We start from the raw sequence: 19,985 nt of genomic DNA on the forward strand, positions 1-19,985 counted from the left end.
ATTCCGCCAGGAATTTTAATTTGGTTTATAAAGTCAAAATTGGGAAGTTGTAAGTGCTTTTCACGGTTTGTATCGAATTTTGACTTTAAAAAAATAAAATTGGAGTTCTATCGAGGATGTGCAGGGATCACTCCCCTACCCACTGGGAAGGGGGAGCCGCCGGAAATGTTCTAATAAGATATTAAATATCGTAAAATGTCATAAATGGAGTGAAACGGGAGTTTCGACAAAATCCTGGAATTAATATTCAATTTTCTAACTGCCCGTTCAATTGAAACAATTCGAAGTTGCTTGTTTCCATAACAATGCGAGGGAGAGGGAAAAGTAAAGAGGTGTTTTCACAAATTTGATGGCTTCTTTCTTTCACTCATGGCTAGGTCATGCATGTGTGTGTTTGTGTGCTTTTTTCTCCGGGTATAACAAACGGTTATGAGAACTAGAAATATCTAGCGAACCGGCTGAGTACACCAGTGTATTTAGCCCTTCATAAGATTTCTACAAATTATTATATTCAGTATCCTTCAATCTTTTCGATTTCTTTTTCTGTGACATATGTATCTAAATTCATTAACTTCGATGGCAAATAGAGAACATTAAACAAAAAAAAAAAAAAAAAAGCATGTTAAAATTAAATGTATACTTTTTTCTTACATTGCTGTGCTCGAGTATAGCCGAATTGTTCGTGTGCGCTACTTTGGTGTGAAAGGTCCATTACTTCTAGTGTTAGCACTAACATTATTCAGTGTTAATTCAGTATAATGAGGGAATTGAGATGTTATTTGAATAAAGAACTATCAAACTCCAGTCCAGGAAGACAAACATAATAGCGTCTATGCGGTGATTGGCTAATTACGCATCACCGAGTAGAAAGAGCGCCATTAGGATGGCCAAAGATTTTTACGGGCTCTAGCGAAAGGAAGTTCACAACTTCGCTCTACCTGCTCGTTTCATCAGTTTCTCAACATCATGCAACTAAATAAGACTGAAAATAATATTACTCTAGCCAGTCATATGGTGCATATAAGTACATGTGTTAGTGGTCAGGCTTAATTTGTGCCCTAGGCTCCAACATATGGCCACATATATCACTCCTTCTCCTTCGCCTTATGCATTACGAAATACATTGATAAATTTTACTAGAAATTTCCTGTGTAGACGTTTCTGTATTACATTCTAATTCTCTGTTATCTTATAGAGTGATCATACCTATAAACATGTATTCAAGGTGAAATTTTCTGTAGTAGCGACTAAAAAGTTAATTCGTTGTTCCAACAACTTCATCAGTGCAATTTGCAACACAATAACTATGAATATATTTTCTTTGACGGAAGGGGGAGGGACTGAAGTATAGTCTTGAGTGCGACAATGTTTTGATTTGGCCCTGTACATGGTCAGTTATTCGGTTCAAACCAGTGATCGAAGTGAGACGGTATGAGGTGGTATGCCATATCCCCTCCGATTTTTCAGTGATGAAGACATACCGCCTCTGAATTTTCCGCTATCAAGACATACCGTCATTAGAAAGTGGATTCTAATATACGTTTAATAAATCCACTTTTATGCACGGTAATTGACGAATTGCTCTACACGTCAAGGATTCTATTTCTTATGTAAAAATAATTTCTAATTTGACAACACCAACATTTGGTTATATTATTCTTATCTTTTGTTTTAGTTGTCAATGATGATAAAAAATACGTAACTGAGTCCGATATTTATGAGAAAAAATATAGTTAACGCAATCAAAAAAATCTGATATTTTACTTAAGTCTTCAGTTATTGTGCGGTATGTTAAGATTAAATTGCCAGAGATTACATAACTCCATTAAGATGCATTTTTGCGTCTTTGCAATAATAAGGTAACAACCTTCTGGGGGTCCGGAATACCTCTCAGTCGAGTGGGGAGTTCCGGAGTTTACCTACGAGAAATTGTTTAAAAATTGTATTATGAACAAATTTGATCCATATTCCATTTCCGTGAATAATTGTCTATAATACAACATAATGGATGTTTTTATTATTATTCATAGAAAGTTGGGACGGGGTGCACAGTCTCTCCCAACCCCATCCGTAACTACGAATAGTTCTTCCATGGTTTTGAGTCATTATGTAAATAGAAATACATTCTTTAAGCAACATACCATCACTGTATTTCAACATTTAGAGAGCAGGTATGTCGAGTCAAAATCGTAATAAAACATACCGCCTCTTCTTATTTTCCATTACGAATACTGCTTCAAACGCAATATTTTTGACCTTTTCAGGCCGGTATATGTATCGACTTCTATATATTGCTGTGCTATATATTATAGGCAGACTACCAAACCTAAAGTCTGAATCCAGTAACAAGATCATAGATTTGTATTGCAAGATATAGTTTATGGAAATGTCTATCTCCACCTGGCGATCGAAAATTCCAACGTGGTAGCAAATTTGGTACTTAGGCGTACATGGTTTGGAGTTAAATTAGTTAGGCGCCAGATTCGTATTTCCAGCAGCCATGGAGTCATTCCATCTCAATTTAACCACCCCTTCCAAGTGACCATCATGGATTTTTATGAAAAGTTGTACACATAAGCTTGGTAGTATCAAGAGATAAAATACCAATTTTGAATGCATTCCTGTAAATAAAACCAAAGTTATAAGATATGCACCACAGTGCGTAGGTCCAATATTTGCCGAAATGAGCAATGTTGCCCGCGGCACGTTTTCAGAGTCTCACAACTTCCTCATTATGAATGACATCAAAGTAAAATTTGCAGGATTTACAGCCCTAAACACGAAGTTTGTACTAACAGCAAAAGAGTTAGTTTCCATCAACAATTCTGGCTGACATTCATTCCAAACCAGAACAAATAACGAAACGGGAAAAAGAAAGTGGGTGGGGAAAACCTCTACCAGTCATTGGATACACCACCTTGCCGACTTTAAAACAAGATAAAAATAAAAGAGTAAACCTATAACTTGTTGTAATGCAACAATGAAAATGTGAGAAAAGCAAAAAGAACAAAAAACATACGTAGTTTGTCAACACTGTAGCACAGTTCTGATAGCTTGTAGGAACTTCTATACTTGCAGGCATGATGACCCTATCATATTGTAAATGTCACATACATTACACCTTTTTACTGCAAGGTATGTGGAAGTTGTATGAAACGTAATTGATTTAAATCTCGAACAGTAACGTATGCACTGTCTTCGTGGTGGTTTATGTAGACTTGAGAACGAGTTCGGTTGGCATTTGGGAGGTCGTCGTGGGTTCATGTCTCGCGGCCGACTACCCTCAATGTTTTCCAGGGATTCCATCAGTCATACTAGGCAAATATCGGGATGCTACTTAGCATACAGGCACTGGTCTATACAGTCCGAAATTCATTCCCTTTGTTTTTGTTTGTTCCCTTTGTTATCTAGTGAAAATGGCGTCCAAATGTAGGCAACCTGGTGTACGTTCACAAGTAAATGAATAAATAGTAAATAAATTAAAATAATGAAGTCGACAATTGACGAAGTGTATAAACAAAACTGTGAATACTTCTAATGTACAGATTGGTCAAAAAGTCAGGTGACCGTCTTGTAACAGAAAAGTCATCCATGTTGGTCATAGATGACAAGTAGGGTTGGGGGAGCCGATAAAGCAACGTGACCACCATTTTAAAGTACGTCACTTTGAATACCACTATTTTTAAAAATCGGATGATAGGGAGGCGACACATGTTTTAAGACCGTTTCTCGATCAGAAATGCAATGCTACTGTCAATGTTTTTTTAATATCACTAAACGTTGATGAATTATGGCCTGTTTTATCGTTGCAGATTCCAGTGACTGGAGAATGGTGCTAACGATCCAGGAAAGTATTGAAATCATCCCGATGTGTGGAAATCGCTGAACGCGAGTGGTGGCTGCGGAGTTTAATTCGCTACACGTCGAAAGGGAGCCCATATTCCTACAATGGTGTGAGAAACCTCATTCACAGATTTCGGGAGACTGGAAAGCACACTCGCTGTCCTCGGATTCTTAAGTAAGAAATACCCCAAGTAGTACACGGCGTTCATCGGACCCGTATTAGCCCGAGAAAGCTAACGTGTCGTAAATTTTACGAGCGAGTTGTATTATTTTGACGTTCCTTCCCCCTCGCCCGGCGAGAATGGACTAGTCCACTGAGTTCCGTTTTCTACTAAGCCTGCATTGTTGGGCAGTATTTACTTTGCTTAGTTTCCAGCTGTATTTCTATATGAACTCGTTAGCCGGTCGTAAGATTTACGATACATTAGGAATAACGCTTGGATTTTTTAATATTGTTTACTATTAATTTCTACTTCTTGAGTGTACTTACAGATACATTCTAGTGCAAGTGTAGGTTTTATTTTATAGTATTTATTCAAGGAAAGTTAAAAAAATGAATCGAACAAGTATTAGTGACAGTGACCTTATCAAGACTTACAATGCAACGAAAGGAGGCATTGATGCACTTGACCAAATGTGTCGTGCAGCCGTAAGACGAAACGATCGGCCTTGTGTGCCTTCTTTCGGATGATAAACATAACCTTGGTTAATGCCTACTTAATTTCTGCTCACAACGTTATGAAAATGGGTCAAAAGCCTCTTTATAGAAGAAAATTCGCCATGAAAATTCACGGCAGTCTTATTGAGCCATGACTCCAAAGAACGGATTCAATACTCAAATTTGCCCCGGAAACTCCGGCAATCCATTGCTGATATCCTGAAAATACCGGTGCCAGAGAAGAGTGTCGTCCAGTCCAAAAACCAGCCTCGCACAATTTGTGGCATTTACCCATCAGCCAAGACGAGAATGACGTCAATGTATTGCTGCCGCTGCAACAGGCCGATCTGCGGAGAACATCGCGGGAAATGCTGTGTGTACTGCGCGGAAAAAGTTTGAACAACCAAACTGGCTGCAAAAATGTTCACTCATATGTATTCTTACCAACTGTAATCATGAAAATCCCAGTTAGTAAAAAGATATATATGTAGTTAAGTTTTTGTAACCAGTTGTAAATTTTACGATACGTTAGCTTTAACGTAACTTTTTGAACATGTTATTTTTCCAGGGTTAGACCTGTGCGCCCCTGTGTTCTAAATAATATGATGCTTTGTCACAAAATTTCGCCCAGAAAACGACTAAAATGTGAGTTGAATTCGTAGTTTTGATGGCGATGAGTTTTCATTCATAGTTTTAAACCAATTCAACTTCAAGGTCATACTAGATTCACCAGGGGGGGCAGATTTAAAAAGTATTTTTTTTCTAATCGAAAACGACAGATATTAGTGTTGAATTTATAGTTTATGAGGTCCTTGAGTTTAACGGTATCAGTTTTCATGATGTTCAGTTCATCCTCATCCCAAAGAGTGGGGTGGAAGCACGCCTGTTTCCGCGGGGCACTAGGGGACCGAGTCCCCCTAAAATTTTCACGGTAGGCTTGAAAGTGAACTATAAAATGGTGATGAAGTAAGATACGATTGGATCGTCTTCCCCGCAACTTCTACAGTGGCCCCCTAAATTTTTGGGTTGGGTACGAGCCTGGGACGAGAGAAAATGATTTTCTAAAATTAACCAGATAAGGTAGCTAATTAGTAACTACTGCAACTAGAGCGAATTAAACACATTAACATATTTTATCGCGCTTAGTCGGGTCTCTGCGCGTAACTAGTTTTAAATATTACTTTATAGTGAATCTTAAAAAGAATTTCAAAATTTTACCGCCCCCTAAATTCTGCCGCTCTGTGCTCGAGCACATAATAGCACTTACCTAAATACGGGCCTGGCGTTTACCCCAGGAATGTGGAGTTAATTGAACATCCATTTGGTGGATACCTTCCACTAACAAGTGGGCCAGTTATAAAGATCCAGTTTCACCAGCACCTCACAGAGAACGATCCAGACCGTCAGGCGCAATTTGCAAAATGAGCAACAGCACAACTGGCAACACCATGGACCCTTGGAGACTTGTAGTCCAGTCAATTTAGGTGAAAAAAGGGCTTAACATCAAACTAATTGTAAAAGAAATAAAATAAGGTATTTTAGACCTGGAATAATATCCCCAACAACATATCAAAAGTCTACAGAAATCCGAGCATGAGAAAGCAGCTATAATGGCCGCCATCTTGGATTCAGTCTTAAAATCTATAAAATACAATTATTCCTTCAATTAGCTTCAAATTTGTATCGAAAAGAAAGTTTTTGGAACTATGAAAAATAGTAAGTAGAGCAGTTCCCAAGAAGGTAATCACAACACACGATCTTTGTACTGCAGGAAGAATAAAACTTATACAGTACCAGACACCCAAATCACTTGCAGAGCTCAAGTTCAAAGAGTTAGAATGCATGAGGTCTTTAGAAGAGCCTATGAAACTACAGACTGATATCGTTTGGAAACTATCAACATTTGTAGCATATCCAAGACCAGGCTGGTCTGGTTTTATGCACATGATCCATAAAGATTACCAGCACCCAGGAAAGTCATCTATTGTATTCTTGTCTATTATTGATCTAGAACCATCAAATATGTCGTGTATATACTCTACTCTTTTCTTTCTGAATGACCAAGCAAATAAAAACAGTTTCACACCAATCATAACATTCGATCAACCGTTGTCGTGGAAAGCCTTAAGCATTATTGAAAATGAAGCCGAAGGAAGTACGTTGAAAGAAGTAATCCTTCTACTTGGAGACTACATACGGAGATGAGCTTTCTGAGATGTATACGTCACCTAATGATTAACTCTGGTTTAAAAGAAATTTTGGAGCAGATATATGGCAGTAACGCAGTAATTCATATGCTTAGTGGAAAGACTGTATCAAGAGCAAGAAGAGGACACATTAGTAGATGCTGCTTTGAACATATCAATATCAGAGGCTTTGAAAATACCTTTGCCACATCAATGGATAACTCCTACCAGTCAGGAACAGAATGACACAAATCGGGAGCTGCCAGTAGAAGATGACACTGAATCTGCAAGGGATGAGATAAGTGGTCTTATTGTCAGTGCTGGAGAAATATATAATAAAGTAATGTCTGATGATGGTGAAGATTAATATTTGGAAGATGAGTCTAGTACCTTATTACTAGATATAAATAGTAATAGTGATAGACAAATTTCAAAAAGGTTTACATATAGCTCGTCGTAGTAACGAGTATTGGGCAGGTCCTTCCAGTGGTCTTATCATAGAACAAGCATTGATGAGAAGCATGAAATCTACAGGAGAGTTAACTAGAGGAAGAGGAATGTCAAAAGCAGAGCGATAAGTATGGGTTCAATCAATGATTCCTTGCACAGAGGTCAACAATGCCATGCAAGAATTCACTACTATCTTGTACAATACCAATGAACAACACAAAGAAGCTTCATACACCAGACAGACAAGAGACTGCTCAGATACAAAGAAAATCTTGACATTTCTATTAAATGGAAGCCCATTCATTCCTGACGAACTTTTGCCTAGTTTGGCATCAGGAGTGGTTGCTCATAGTAATGTCAACGTTGACAAAGCAAAAGAAGTTGGTAATCTAATTGTCCAGTCCATGCAGAGTCAGAACATTTGGAACTATTCACTCAAACGAAATTTACAGGCTGTTACCATGGGATCGAAGAATGTTAAAGTAGGTCAAGATGTCGTCAATATTGACTCACAATTGCTATTCCAAAGACTTGCTTTTGTTTCTGAAACACAGGACATAGATAAGAGGAGCATATTCAAGTATGAACTCTGCAGCTATCCAACATCTTTATTTGTCGATTCAGTTCTTCCATGGAAAGCAAATAAATCGGTTCTGGTCAATGCCATTTGGGCCAAGGTGGAGAAATACCAAATGTCTGCAGCAGAAACGCTACTTTCAGAACCCCTATATATACTCGATGGAGGTGCTTTACTACATCGATTATCATGTTCAGTTGGTATGCTGTTCTCAGATATCTGTAATAGCTATACAAACTACGTTCTGGAAAGGTATGGTAAATCGCCTGTGATTGTGTTTGATGGATATTTGGATGGTCCTTCCATTAAGGACGTTACTCATATTAGGAGGAGCGAAGGTAAAAGTTCCCTTAACGTTTTATTTTCTATGGACATGAAACTGACAATGAAGAAAGATCTACTTCTGTCAAACAAAATAAATAAGCAGCGATTTTTAATGATGCTTAGTGAAAGCTTTGAAAGTATTGGATGTCAGACAATACATGCACGAGGAGATGCAGACCTTCTGATCGCCCAGACAGCAGTTCATGTATCTGAACAAAATGATGTCATTGCAGACGACACTGGTGTCCTTATACTTCTGTTTCTGTTAAAATGGAAAGTAAAAATATCTTCTTCAGTCCAGAACCAAAGCTTAGTGCAACCAACATCCGAGAATGGAACATTCAATCTAGAAAGTCGTCATTAGGTTTAAATATCTGCAGTGGCTTGCTTTTTATTCATTCGATTTTGGGATGTGACACCACATCACAGTTGTTTGGGATTGGCAAAGGTCTTACGAAGATCATGAAAAAAACATCATTTTTGGAGTATGCTGAAGTATTCAACAATGCAAACTGTCTGAAAGGAGACATAATTACTGTCGGGGAACATGCTATTAGTACCATGTATGGAGGAAAGGCATCTGATACTGTAGATGAACTCAGATATAGATGCTTCAGTACAAAGGTTGTTAAAAATATGGTTCAAGCTGTTCAAGCCCAGTCACTTCCACCGACTTCAGCTGCTGCTAAATTCCATAGCTTACGAGTCTACTACCAAGTTCAGGATTGGAAAGGCAATACAACTCTTCTACCTGAGGATTGGGGTTAGCAGTTACAGGGTGGGCAACTCCCTCCAGTACTCACAGATCTTCCACCAGCACAACCAGCTCTGCTCAATATCATAAGGCGAAAATGCTAGACAGATTGCAGTACTTCAAGGTGCTCATGTAGAAAGCATGGTTTGGAATGTTCATCAGTTTGCAGTGAATGTCATGATATACTGTGCTGCAACTTCAATACAGAAAATAGTGTATAGAACGATGGTGTTTCTGATAGAGAGTGATAATGATGGAAGTGACAGCAGTGTCTTACTTGTGTTTTGTTAGTATTTTAAAAGAGTGTCTAGTAATTTAGACGAGTCTTTACAAGTTTAATCATCTCTTAATAACACTAATAATGTATCCTTATAATGTTCATAACTTTACTACCTATAAACCTATTATTATCATTTTGTAATAAATGAGATAAGAATAGAAACACGATCGGATGATTTCTGGTTTAAAAAGCTATCCATTTGTTGTATTTTTCACGTAAATTGGAACAAAATTGGAAATTTCTAGATTTTGAGAGGAAATTCAATATGGCGCCCAATATGGCTGCTTTCCCATGCTCGGATTTCTGTAGACTTTTGATATGTTGTTGGAGATATTATTCCAAATTTAAGAAACCTTACTTTATTTCTTTTACAATATGTTTGATGTTTTCACCTAAAATGACTGGACTATTGGCACTCCATGGAGACTTGGCACTCCGATTTTTTTTTAACCCATACAGACACGTATACACTCATACAGACACAGACACATATATTTAATGCTTATGTGTGAGCCCCCCTTTGACGAGTTTCTCGCTACGCGACTGTCATTCTGCTACCAAATTTATCATTCCCAAAAATACAATTCTGTTCTCCAAATATACAATATTTCCCCCTAACTTTAGCTTTCGCTCTAAAATTTACTCTTGACCAGTTTCATTGTACAGTCCGCAGCTAAAAGCCTGCAACCTCAGCATGTAAGTTTATTGTGAAACGACGAAGTCTTTTGCTTCAAACTAAGTGTGTAGGAAAGGACGCCGAGGTTCCTCTTGGAGTGATTCGTTCCACTTAGAAGTTATATGGAGTCCCCGCGCTATTAGGTGTAGTTTTAGAATAAACTTACATATTTATGTTGCAGGATTTTTGCTGAGGACTGTACCATTTTAAATAAAAGCGCTATGTCTTCTCAAATATTTTAGACGTTCCCAGCGTCCCAAAATTCGCCTGAGGGGCAAGTGACACCAACTATGTAGAATAAATAAAAAGAATGTTTTTCGTTTGTAATACTGAAGAAAAAAAGGAAAGATTCCACATTCGTACGCATAGTCTCACCTATTTTGTACACGTATATAGTTAAATAAAAAAGAAATAAAAAATACGATGTGTAAAGTATCTAATCAGATTGATTGCGAGATCGTATTTTTTATAATTCTTATAGCTTAAAATCTCCTAATAGATGGCAGCACATAGTAGTGCTAAGTTTGTTTGAGAATCCGGATAAAAAGTATGCAGACATTGAACAATATTTCCACAAATTATTGGCAGCAAAAGTTGTATTTAAAAACATTTACTCTAACTATACATACTTTAAAATATTTATATATGCTAAGCCTGATGTTTCAAATAAATGCGGGTGAAAGTGGGCAACAGTTGAATTGGAGTCAAAGTGGGGGGATTCAAGGCTCCCAGGAACAGAAGATAACTTGCATTCGTCAGTACTAACAAAACCCTGTGTGTGGCGTTCAGAGCACTGCATTCCATCTTCACCTACTTCTCTGCCTACTGCATCCTGCACTACAATCATTCAGTTTTGCTTCGCCATAATTCATCCCGACATGCTAATAAATGTATTATTTTCTACAGTATTTTTGTGGCACACTTGGCCTCCCATCATATTATGTTTGATTTTCATTATAGTTTATTTTTCACCTTTCAATCACCTCTCTGTATGTATGTGGACTCAATAAATGAATAAATATTAAATATGTACAACTCTTAGACCAACCACATTAAAGTGCAATCAACTTTTCTATTCATGAAGCACTTACCCGAAGAAAGGGCAAAACCCTTTAAACGGGACGACGGACCAAAAAAAAAAAAAAAAAGATTCAAGGCTGAGTAGCAAAATTCGTCAACCTAATTTGGTTTTGGCTATTTTTTGAAGAAAAAATTATGGGTTATTTGTGTCCTTGCTTCATTGTTTAAATGGAACTTGCTTTTATATTTACTGTTAGTATATCCAAGCTGAAGGAAACTTTACGAGGATTTACATAAATTATGCTGAGTAAGAAAGTTGATGTATGTTGGAAAGTGAAATCTTTGTGTTTTACGTCTCACAAGTTAGGCCGACTTGGCTAAACGAATCGGTGATGATAATAAATGAATGGAAAGGGGGAGTAAAGAAACTGGGAGGAAACGGGAGAACCAGAGGAAACGCACACATATGGTGTTTGTATACCACAAACTTCACTTGGCCGGAGCTGGGATTCAACCCGGGACACCATGCATCAGAGATGAAAATTCTACCACTGCGGCCATATGTATGGTGGAGTAGCCTCCTGGTTACAGATATAGCTTTGAGCGTACTTGATGGTGGGTTCATACTACCTGTAGTAGTGGCTTCAGGATTCAATCAGAGGCAAGATTATGTCGTTTTCACTTTATTTTCAAAGTACATACATAGAAATAAATGCAAGCCTGGATACAAAGAAACAGGATTAGATTCGCAATGAGAGCTCAAGTAGTTTGAATGCCTTATGAAGCTGTAGGAACACAATGATGTAGCCTCGATGTTGATCACGACGTTAAATTTCAAACAAATCAACCAAAACCTACCCCAGAATGGTTCAGTTATAATTGTTCTGTCCCCCTCTCTCTGTCAAATCTACAAGACAATACAGGGGAGACCATCCCTCCTTGGCATTAGGCGCTACGTATTTCCCCGTCAAATTTCAATTTTGTCCCCAGATTTATTACTCTAATCAAAATTAAAGTTATTTTCTGTATACTTATCCCCCCCGGTAAGTATATCTTTCCCTCAAATTTAGCTTTCACTAGCGATGGCCAGTGGGAATATTCCCGGTGGAAAGAAATATAAAACGGGAATATTCCCGGTGTTTTTCCCTGGCATATATTCCCGGGAATGAATTTATTTCCATTTCTTTACTTTATCTTCCAAATTATAGGAACCATGTGACTATTTTATTTTCATTTATTATTATTAATTTTAGTTTTTAAATAATTTGGAGGTTAAAAAAAATTAATTTTTTTGACAGTAATTTATACAACTAATAATATATTTTAAGTTCCATTTCCACTAAAAAGTAGCAAAGTACTAATTTCCAAATGATGAAGAGGAACCAGTTTGTAAAGTAATAAAGAAATTATGTAGAAAAGAGATGAAGTACTGTTAATACACTCCGAATCACCGTTAGTAATATTTGTCGGTCTGTCTCCTGTCTCTGACTTGAATTTCTGAAAAGGTGATCGGACTTCTCTTTCATGTGAATTAACGCATGAAAGTTTGAGAAATTGGTAGAAAGAAAGGTCGTGTGTGGCAATGTTACGTGCAAAATTACAAAACTAAGTCAGTATCCTGCAAATATTGTGAACATAAATATGTATGCGCAAATGTGTCTTCTGAAACACGGTGAGACATGTGTCTTCTAACAGTTACCAAACCTATTTTTTTTATAACATTTAAAATCTTAATATGTTCATAATAGCAGTAGTAGAGACAATTTTAAAAAAAAATACATACATATAAATTTAAAGTGTTTAGCATTGTAAATGCATGTGGACTTACTATACCAATTTTTCAATATATTTACTTGCATAGAACATATTGTAAGTAAATATACATTGATGCGTGCTCTATAAATATAATAATAAAATATTAATAAAATAACATAATACCATTCAGAATATACATTTTAAAGAATCCTCTGGATATAATAGTAATAATATATTGTGATAAGAAAATAATTTACCTTTGAAATCATAATATAGTAATAGAATTAAATTTTCTTTGTGTTTGTACATAAATTCCCGGATATTCCCATTTCTGGGAATCTTACAGGGAATATTCCCAAAAAGTATCTTCCCAGGAATTTACCCATCACTAGCTTTCACCAGTTTGATTTACCGTTTTCAATGAATTTCCTTCCAAATGTTTTCATAGACGTACCTACCTCCTCTAAACTCGCTGTGGGAACTACTGACAACAACTTCGCACCACTGGCGCAAATCCCGCAGGAGATGAGGGGTACATGTTCCCCAAATCTTTTAACTGGAGAACTATCAACATTCATCTTCTCTAGTATCCAGCTTTCTCACTGGAGGCATTGCTTGCAGTGTCAAGTCTAGGCTAGGATTATTACGTGCTTGTGGACGTTAGTGATGGGAATTCTTAGTTACGGGCGAGAAAGTGAGAGAAACTAAAGGTTTCACCCAAGTGGAGACTGCCTTACCGTACACACCAGTGTACATAATCTTTGAAAGCTTAGCTTCATCATTCATACATCATTTCTTCTTCTTCATAATCATCATTTCTACTATACCTTACTACAGTACGAAGATTATCATCAGCCCAGACGTGCCTTATGGCATCTCAACCTGTGAGTGAGGGGGGCGCGGTGGCTCAGTGGTAGAGCGTTCACCTCTGGTGCTTGGGGTCCCGGGTTCGATCCCAGCCCCCGCCAAGTGAACTTTGTGGTGGACAAACACCGTGCTCGTGGGTTTTATCGGGGTTCTCCCGTTTCCTCCCACTTTCTTCATTCCACCATTTCACTCATCTCTCATTATCACCGTCTCCTTTAGCCTAACCGGCATAACCGTGGGACGTAAAACTCAAAGATTTCATTTCATTTTTTCAACCTGTGAGTGGCCAACACTCCGGTTTACCACCAGTTGTACCGCAACCCTCTTGCTCTTCCGGGAAATCGTTGAGCCGGAGATGTCATTCATTGGAACGGATTTCTACCAGCCAGGGCTCTTCAGCTCGCTCCCGTTCACCAGTAGCGTCAACGAAACTGCCGCCTGCTAAACGACAGCATAAAATCAGTGACGCTAGTTCTGAATCTTCCATGAATATTGACATTCGAGACGATAACCAGTTTCCTAATCTACCTCCACCGGGTCGACCTGCTATCTATTCTTATTTACTTCAGAACTTTGACCCGAAATTCACTAATACAAAACTTCTTTTCGTTCAGATTACTAAATACCTGCTTCGTGTCAATATCACTCAAATCATAAAGACCAGGAACGGAATGATTATCAAGACTCATGATCCAGAGTTTCTCCGTACAATCCGGAACAAGTTCAGTTTCGAGATTTTCGGAAAAAAATCTACAATGACCAAGCTCAGTGACCAACGTACCAAACAGACACCTCCGCCGAAGAAATCACCCACTCTTTCTGTTGTTATTCGCGGGGTAGATCTGAGTTATACCGACGATGAGATCCTCGAAGAACTCAAGTTAGAGGGCTACCTTATCATCAAATGCATCCGGATCAAAGGCGACCATGGTCCGACGTACATGGTGCGCGTACTTACCAATTCACAGCAGACCATTGATGACCTTTTAACTCGTGGTGCATATATGTACAAACAGCGCCATCATGTAGAACCATCCAGGACTTCTTCTCCATTACCTCTTCGCTGTGAGCGCTGTCAGGTCTATGGACAACACTCTACATCTCAGTGCAGAAACCCATTTAAGTGTGGTTACTGTTCGGGCCCACATCCTACACGTAGTTGTACTAACTTGAAATCACCTCCGACGTGCTCCACATGTCAAGAAAATTCATACCTAACATATAGTTACAAATGCCGATCCAAACCAGCTCCTGAGCCATTAAAACCAGAGACAGTAGTGCCACTGCGCATACCTGAACAAATCCAACCCCTACAAATCCCGCTCTTGAACAGTTTCTAACTGTCCATCAGCTTTTAACATTTCTTACTCTGTATTTACAAAACATCCACCCATCCTTACGTAACCACATCGCTCAACAAATTTAGTACGCAGCCAAGGCAATTTTCAACGTTACCATCTCTACCACATATTCTGGCAATAATGTTTACTATCATTCAAATGTACTGGAAACCGAGGTTTAAAGGCCACCATGTCTCTCTTCATTACACTATGGCGCTCTCCTTCTTGTTTTTGAACATACGTTCTCTGTCACAGCACAAGCCGCTCTTTGAAGCGCTTTTGCTTGAAGAAAAGATCCATGCCTTTCTGCTTAATGAGACTCATCTCTCACACAACATGACATGTCGCATACTTCGATTTCAATTGTTACGGCGGGATACCACATAGCAGCCAGGCGAGCCAACGGGGAGTAGCGATTGGGTTTTCTCCTTCAATCCCACTTCGCAGTCATTCACCCGTTTTACAAAATACTCCTGAACATCTTATCACATCCTTATATTATAAAGAACTCTATGTAACAGTTACAACTTTGTATATCCGTCCTGGTCATGATATTCCATTCAGTTTCTTCCAATATATCTCTAATAATCTTCGCACCTATATAATCATGGCAGACGTGAATTTGCATAGCCGTCCGGCGACTCAGCGAGACCAGTTCCTCAATTATACTACCGGTGTGACACTACCACTGCCGAAACCTACCAGGTCTTCTAGCCAGACTACCCCGGATATAGTTATTGTGTCGAGCAACATATCTCATCGTAGCTCTGTTGAGGTACTTGATCTCATTGGCAGCGATCATGCTCCTATCAAACTCCTTATTACAACTCGTTCCGCTACTTCTTCTCAGGATATACCTCCACGAACTACCTATCGTTATGATAAGGCAAATTGGACTGCATACTGATCGTATCTCACAGAAAATCTTTCTGATCTATCGCCACCAAATACCGAATCAGACCTCTATCATTGTCTCGAATCTTTGACTACTGTCATGCGAAATGCTATTGCCAAGTACATTCCTACATCTACTACTTCTGCCTTTCGACCATTTTTGCCTCCACAATACCTGCCGTTGATAAAACGTTCTCGTCAGTTTTATAGGGATTTCGTCGCTACTGGCAACCTAGACTCCCTGCATCACCACCGATAACTTCAACGCACCGTTCACAACTATCTCAGACCATAACTGTGCCCTTGTCAGACTTCCACTCCATCTCTGGAGGTCTGATGGAGGGAGTGTAAGGAAAGGAGTGGAAGTCTGATGAGGACACAGCTATTATGGTGAAACTGTTAAGTAATTGTATTTTTTACCTGTTATTACAACCTTGTTCAGTGTGTTATTGAAGTTTACATTAATGTCATGATACACATACCATAGTCTGGACTCTCGCAGCCCCTCCCCTAGTTTTCACTTTCTAGATCTGCCTCTGAACATATGAAATAGTTTCGATCTCATCTACGTTATATTATTAAAAATAGAGTGTAGGATATGTATAAGAGTTTTCAACTGTACGGATAAGGTGAAACTAGATCACGTGACCAAGGGAGAAATGGGAAATGCTGGTAAGGCAATAGGAACACCTAAAATAGCAATTCGAAGGCCTAAACTACTGAAAACAAGAATAAATCGAATCATTCAAATCCCGTGTGTTTAAACAAAGAGTGCGAGCGATGGCTAGTGTACCTATAGTAAGCGTCTTTGTTCAAGTGAAGTTCTGTTACGATGTTGAGGCAACGAATAAGTAAATGAGTGTAGACGTATTTATCTTGTGTACTGCATCTCTGTATAGGTAGAAAACAGAGTCAGTTTAAAATCCTTTTTTGGTGCTGCTATGCTAGAAAATTCAGCATCTTCCAAAAACGTTTGTTGCGTTTTGTTACTTTCGTCGTTGAATTACAGAATAAGATGACAAACTACTAACAAAGTTTAGAAACCTTAAGGTGAGGTTAATGCTATGATCGATTTATTATTATTATTATTATTATTATTATTATTATTATTATTATTATTATTATTATTATTATTATTAGCTGATTTCATATTGATATTTAATGTACAGAAACTTTGTTACGCTAATGGGACACGGTGGCTTAGTTTTACGGTGAATTGCTGGTTCAATGCAGGCCTATATTCTAAGGCATATTTTTTATGCTCTACCCTATTTAACTGTTTTAAGTAGGTCACAAGGAAGCATTTGGGGTTAGATTTACATCTACGTTGCACCAATCGAATGTGATGTATTATGATGTTGGACAAGGTGGAACAAAACGGACCCTGCGGGGCTTCTTACCAGTGGCGGCCGGTGGATTGTGGTTTCGGGTGTTGCAGTACGAACGATAAGAGACAGAAGATATAAAGTGGACTCATTGACTAATCAGCATAACTTTAGATGTAATTGCTATGTGACATGTTAAATTAAATAAAATTTTGTTTTTAAAAAATTAAAAAATGCAGAACATTTTTTTATCCGATTAATACCCTTAATTAATTACGAAGTTCATTCTCCTCTCTTTGATTGGAGCAAATCTGTCTAATACTGCTGGTTGAACTCTAGTATTCTTATTGTCAGGTCTTTTTCGATGGAAAGCATAACCAATGGTGATAACCTTTCTTGGGACATTCAATTCCTTGAAAGTGTTAATTCTTTCTTATGTGGAAAAAAAAAAACTTTTCGTCTTTTGCTGACGCCATAGGTACCAGTTAATATTAATTTCAGAACCTTTGTAGATTCACTAAATATTTTTTCTAGATTATTGCGAACGATTCATTCTAGCAAACTCAGTCCCTGACAGTGATCCGAATTCCTCTTCAGCGTTGAGTGAAGAGAGTTCGTAGCAGAGATTACTGTTATAAAAAAATGTACATTGAACACACTTTATTCACAGTTTATCCAGGAAAATTTAAAATAAATTGAGGAAATGTATCTGGTGCAAACAACACTACTGTCATCCTGTAAATTTAAACTGGATTTTTTTTTCGAAACTCTCCTGAATTGCCCTTTGCTTGTTTTGTCTAAACCTTGATTGCAAATTTTTCCTCAGTTGAAAGCTGGTCAATGTTTTTTGTAAGTTATTTACAGAAGTCATGGTATACAATTCATTCAGAATTTGTAGGTTATTTACAGAATTAAAGCACACACAACAAAATTAAAAATAATAATTAAAAACAAAACAGCTGATACAAAGGAGGCACTGGTATATGAATTCCGAATGTCACGTATTCATACATCAACACACACACATGTGCGTAAAAGAAAAAACTACATTCTAAATCATCCGTCTTGGTTGTTACGCAATGCACGATGAACACAATATACTTCCACATGAAGCGAAACAGTGCTTACCAACGTGATATGTTCTGGAAAGGAAACCTCGAAACCCGCCAGATGAAGGATCAGCATGTAACAGAAGCCAAAAATCAAAGAATATCAAAACAAACAGCACTGCCAGTTCTACACCCAGAAATGTTAACTGGGAGGGGTCCAAAGTATTTGAGGGAGGTCCAATACGTCTACATAATATGGAACCTGTCTTATACTGCACCCGAAAAGGCGATAGTCACCTATATTTTTAGAAAAAAATGATAGAACGATTATTTTTATAAGAAAGAAATAGTACATGATGAGGCGTAAAATAAAATATTTAGCCTACTTCAATCGTTTCTCTGTTAAACAAGTATAGTTTGTTAGAAAAGTCTACAAATGTTAGTCAAGTTTCGAAATTTTTGGAAGGTCTGGACCCGGTGGACCCCCCTCGTGGCTACGCCCCTGACCATTCCTAACTATCCCAAATTCAATGTGGCGTTCCCCATCATACAGTTTTATGTGGAAATTATCAAGAGTATAAAATATACTTATTTTATAAAAGAAATATGTTTATACTAAAATACTATCCACAGAGGGGGGGGGGACGATTCTACATAGTGACTTATTAATATTTGATTCACAAATTACTGTAGAAGAAGCCTTCATTATCAATATAAGCTATGAATTAACTTGTAAATGCCGGTCTACTTTCATTTGTTTTTTCCTCTACTAGATGTTTTCTTTCTTATTTTGCAATTCTGCAATCACTTTTTTAAATTGTCATTATATTGATTTGCTTCAGTATGGTCAAGTAATTTAAAAATATGAATGCATAAAAACAAATTCCATTTGTTAATTGCTAGTGAAACAAAAATTCAGAAATCTTATTGAGCGTGAAAAACCTTCTCGTTCACTGGAAACCGTGCTGTGTTGCAGAAGCACTGCAACGACCAGTCCCTTTAACTTCTGAGATAGGGGAAAGGAGACTTAACATTTGCTCCAATTGCCGCGCTGAAGGAATCTGGTCGTTGCATGCTCGCTGCAACACAATATAAATTAGAAACTCTGTGACGTATTATTTTTCGCTTTTTAAAACGGATTAACGGAACGGACAGTTACAGAACTAAAAAATGTTATTTAAAGTGTATATATGCGAGTATTAAAAAGTATTTTTTCTGTTCTTTACTACTATTGATGATAACATTTTTTTGTTGAAATACTTTGGTCGTTGCGCAACGCTGCAACACTAACATTAGCCGCCACTGCTTCTTACTCTCTTCGCTCAGCTATGTTTCAAAATCACATTTTTTTTATCAATAAAGTTATGTGTGCAGTCTTTCCCCCTCCTGTTTCCTCATGTACCTACCCCTCTCTTTCTCCCATAACCCCGTACGACCCCTCGTTTCACGAGAGCCCCACTTTTTACTCTCCTGTTGAAATTAAGTCGTTATTGCTTATAAAGGTTAACAGAAATCTCTAGGTAGAAGTAGATAAAATAAAATTTATTCATTATATATTACGTACAAGGAAATATAAGAATTATTTTCATCTTATTTTAATGGAGAAAGTGTTATTAAAGAAAAATTAAAGAAATAAAAAAGAAAGTTTCTTTGTGCTCGGATTGAACCCACCAATCAGAACTGTGTATTTAGTTTCTATGACTAGGGTCGAGCATGATTGAGATATATATGCTGTTCCAAGAACCATACGACTTTAAAGATTTCATTTGTTGTGGTTGTTGAGGATGAGGTCTAATGTTATTATTGTGCTGAAAGAGAGAAACTAGGGGTTGCACAGTGAAGGTGATTGTCATTTAAATGAAATTGACTTTATGCAGCGTCGTTATGACGTATGATTAGTGTCATACTAACAACATGACTACTGCAGGAAACACATGTTAGTCGAACTCTTTAGTATGTCACTAATCACGTGTCAAAACGACTCTGT

The sequence above is a fragment of the Thermobia domestica genome, chromosome 14 (genome assembly GCF_964235325.1).
Source record: "Thermobia domestica chromosome 14, izTheDome1.hap1.1, whole genome shotgun sequence".
NCBI lineage: Eukaryota > Metazoa > Arthropoda > Insecta > Zygentoma > Lepismatidae > Thermobia > Thermobia domestica.